Here is a 4,668-nt window from a genome sequence, read left to right on the forward strand (position 1 = left end):
AATAAATGAAATCCTCAGACCCCCGGAACGATTTCTTTTGTCTTACAAAGAGTTGACAAAACCCTCAGCAGATTTTGTTTTAGTTCGGTCTGCAGTTTAATGAAATTCCTCAAGGGTAAGCCAAAACTCCCCGGCGAGGAGTGCTTTTCTTAAATAACAGTTAGACAAGCAAGCATACAGAGTGGTTATCCTACTTACTTCTCGTTTTCCCTTCATTTTCTTTTGGATCCACCCAGGAAAATGCTGTCAGAAATGAAAGGAAAAGGTCTCACGTAGCCGGGAATCCACGCTGAAGTAGTAATAATATAAAATAAACTTCTTCTCCCCGTTTTAGCCATCATATTCCACTGGTTGTGCAATTTTTGTGTAGCGCTCTTTACGGCGTGAAGCGGAATAATTCAATCAGCGCCGAAGTGAGGAAAAAGTGCCAAAAGCTCAGCTTGATGTTGGCCAAATGGGAAAGCGGGAAGGTGGGAGGTTGGAAAAGTGAGATGTAGGAGTTGTCCCGTACGAAATCCGAGCAATTTAAACTCAAAACGCTTGCACTGAAGCAGGGCGCGTGCAACTTAAACAAACCGGAAAAGCAAATACAACGCAGCGACACAGTTGAGGAGGAACTTCCTGTTTACGGAACAACAGCACCCAGTTTTTACAGATCCAAGGAAGTGAGAGACAGATAGACAGGCAGTACAAGTAGCACTGGTAGTATCCCTGATGTTAACGAAAGTCTTGGGCGTCTTGGCCAGGAACATGTGCGTTGGCAGCTTAATTTCGTTTACTTACCTGAAAGCTGTTTATGTGCTTGCGAAATTACGAATTAAATTTTTAATTTGTCAAAAAGAACAACAGCTCGGCAACCGGATACGTAGAGCATGTGTGTGTGTGTCTGTGTGCTCGCTCCCATGTGTATCTGAACCAGCATCCTGCATCCGTGACGTTTGCCGTTCCATTTCTAGATGATTAACTGCAGCCAGCGCGCTGATATCCCAAGCAAAGCAATGCAATTAAATCGGGATGCTTTATGGAAATTTAAGGGGCAAGTGACTCAGTTGTTAACAATATACGATAATTCAAAAATATATGAATTTTTATTTAATGGGTTAATAATTTAATAGGAATTCTTTTAATTCCGCTCCAATTTAAGTTTACCTATATATGGCACCTAGATAAAATGTACATGCTTAATAATTAAAAGAAATATATCTTGGGTACACGTAACAAATTAGCAAATAATCTTATCATAAGCCCCTTAAACAACTAATAACACAATTAAAAAAGATCCCACAAATTATACGCAACTTAAACTCAATTGCAAAGTTCCGAGCAGATATGAAATTTATTATTGGGTTATTTCTTGGAGGCTTCTGCATCATTAATTTTTCTTGCCGTCCCGATTACGTTTGTATAGGTGCCACATTGGCATACAGCCTCATCGTCAGGATCTGCAGTGCATATGTGTGGGTGTGTAGCTCTTGGGTGCTCGTGGACCATAAGAAATAATGTTGTTTATGCCGTGCAAACATAAAATTCTTTCTTACTCCTTGCTACTTACGTACACTCGCTGACTTTCACGAACATATACAGACACACCTATACATATACACTCGTATATACACATTGGCAATTTTTGTCCTTTTTTCCGAGCGGGTCATATTCTTTTTTCTCAGCCGGCCTGTGCTGGGCAATAAAGTTGTTGGAATTTAGCTGAACCGAAAATAGTTTATGGCGGAAGTCATTAAGTGGCTCGGTTTACAGCAGCCGCAACATGAAAAACAGAAGTGCCCGCCCCTGGGCTCAGAGCCAGTATCCCGATCCGCACACTGTGCCCCCCGCCCCTTTGCTACACGCCCTTTTTCTGGCCTCCTTTTTACGAGATTTTTATAGACGAATTATGGTTTTTATTTGCCGCTCTACATGTGACCCTTTATGCAGCAGTTCTATTCGCCAGCTTACATACTTCTTTTTTGTGGGCAAATTTAATTACTTTAAAATGATTTCAGCTCATATAAATACAAAAAAATAAAAAGTGAGTACAAAATAAATGCTGGCCAAAATGGGCAGTGCAAGCAAATTGCTTTTTTATTGTGTTAGGGCCACGCTGCAACGGCATTCAATTAGGACTTCTTTATGTGCCCCTAATTGCGTTAGCCTTCATAATTTCGGCGTGGATGAGCAACCGCAGGCCAAGTTTTGTCACACTTTAAATTCTAATTTCATGCATTTTGCACATCAATAAAATTTCTTGGCTTTTGCCTATTCAAAGATCTTGCCGGTCATGATTCGCTTTTATGACTTCGCCGTGGAAAACGTGAGGAAACTTTCGAAATTTTGGAGTTTTGATCCCGGTCCCGGGGCTTCTTATTCGGAAATCGAAACGTCGGGCAGGGCTTTTGATGTATTTATTTTGGTGGAATAGTGCGATTGGCGGGGTGAGTGGGGAACAAACTTAATTTATAGCCAGCAGGAGCGAAGCGATTCGTATTTTAATATGTTTGTCGGATTCAAGAGCTTTTTCACTGCGCTATAAAATATAAAATCGTAGTTCAGCACGTCTTTAATTCGCATTTATTTGGTTGTTTCCCTTGGTTTTTGATCAGTAAACTTCAGATGTTATAACAGCTGACTTTTCTAAATCTAATTCATAAATTTGTATTAATTATCCAGTTATTTATTATTCCATTTTCTTAAGCAACGATTCAACTATAAATAGTAGTAGTCTCCTCTGATTCCAAACCACTTGCCTGTCTTAAATATGACAAACTGTTGTTTGTTTTCTTTTTTTAAAATAGTATAAAAAATATTCTGAAATTTGTGAAGGATTCTAATAAACTAATGTTTTTTTTTTTTTTTTGTAAAATCCTCAAGGGGCTTTGAAGCAGCTTAAGATGCAACAACATGCCAAGTTTATTTAGTTAAACAATCAGCAATTTTCGCTTAAGATCAAATTATATATATTATTTGACAAGACAGCTAAACCTAATTGATAGCTCTAAGTATATAAAATATTAGTAACGGTTATATGCGTGAGAGTATCTTCAAGCGTTTGTTTAAAGTTGTGCAACCGCAAAATGACTCAAGGCGTGGCTCAAAGGATGATGTTGTTGTCGCCTTAACTGTTATTCGGGCGACGATTTATGAGTGCACACTCAGCATAATCAATTCTTATAAATTATTGTTATTGCTGGAGGTTAGCCAGAGGGATAACCCCGCAACTCCTGCGGGCAGCTGCTGACAACATTAAACAATCGCCGTGAGTTATGGGCTCGATGAACCTCCTTCGCAAATTTATTTGGTGCCGGCCACGAATTAAATGCGAGTTTTAAAGTCGGCTAACAAACGGCCAAATGGGGTTGAACAGTTGCCGCAAACAGAGTCTGGCGCAAAAGATCAATGACTCCATTGAAGTTCAATAAAATCGTCCTCGACCACGCTAGACTTTTCCAAAAAACGAAGGTGCACCAGGCACACACAAACCTCAAGCACACTGTAAAAAAGTATAGATCTTTATAACACATTCTACCTTCTAAATAAAATAATGTTTAAAATAAGTTTCGTTTTAGCGAACTGAGACTAGAAATCTTCCAGCCATTTCTTCAATTCCAAGTTGACAAATGTATGATCTTGTTTTGAGTGTACTCACCTAAAGAATGCAGAAATACTCGGAAAAAAATTGGTGAGCACCAATAACTGCGGCAGACTCAAAGAGCATTGTATGCATAAATAATGCGCCCAACTGGCCGAGGTAGCGTGCCGTCTCTTTCACTTCCCTTCCTAAAATGGAAAATTTGGAAACCTCCCAAAATATATATACGAATTTTTTATTCTCTTACAACATTATTTGTCACGTTTTATAAGCTTAAACTTCAAATGAGCTAGGAAAGGTAATACATTTGATTGCTTGTGTCTTATATAAATAATTTTTTTTCACAGGTATTCATGTCATATTAAAAGAACAAAATATGAAAAGACTGAACGAATTGCATTCTAATTTGAAATTATACCTTGAAATCTTATCAACCGCAACACAGTCCAAAGGCTTTTATAATATTCAGGGTATCCCGTAGATTTGGCTAGAGCCACTGCCACCAACAGACGATAAGAAGGATGACGACAAGGACAATGCAAATAAAACATGTCGCAAAGAACTGTCGGCTATTTTTTGCGCCATCCTTTTTTCCATCGGCCATTTTCAAAAGATAATTTTTTAGTCACTGCAGGTGGCAGTTGAATTGAAGAAATGAAGTTTGAACGCTAGTGAGCTTAGTTTTCTGTTATTGATTTGCTTGCCAGTGCCTTTTTATGTGTATTTAAGACGACGGTGGCCACCCAGAAGGGTGAATGCTGGCGAAATTGATAATTGAATCGACCACAGAAAACGTCTATTGTTTGCACCTGCTGACAGTTTTAATTGAATTTATTTTAGCTTACGGCCCCGGGGCTTTTGCGAGAATTCGAATTCCATTTCCGATTGGCCACGGCCGAAAGTCAAAACAAACTTTAAGCCGTGAAGGATTGCGAACAGAAATAAATCAGAAAAGATTTTTATTGATTAAATTAAGTAGGACAACGAATGAAAGAGCTGGCATATATTAAAAAAAAAGATCTTTAAACAATGATGTGGATTAAGGGGCATAACAATTTATTACAATTATTTGGTCATTAAAGAAT

The 4,668-nt window shown here is 38.5% G+C and overlaps 1 long non-coding RNA gene across 1 annotated transcript; it reads left to right on the top strand.

Moving 5' to 3' along the window:
- Positions 1-259: 259 nt before the first annotated feature.
- Positions 260-1,072, top strand: lncRNA:CR44143 (long non-coding RNA:CR44143). The gene has a single exon (NR_073760.1). It is a non-coding gene; the product is annotated as a long non-coding RNA:CR44143 (long non-coding RNA).
- The last annotated feature ends 3,596 nt before the right edge of the window (positions 1,073-4,668 follow it).

This window comes from Drosophila melanogaster, chromosome 2L, assembly GCF_000001215.4.
Source record: "Drosophila melanogaster chromosome 2L".
Classification (NCBI taxonomy): Eukaryota; Metazoa; Arthropoda; class Insecta; order Diptera; family Drosophilidae; genus Drosophila; species Drosophila melanogaster.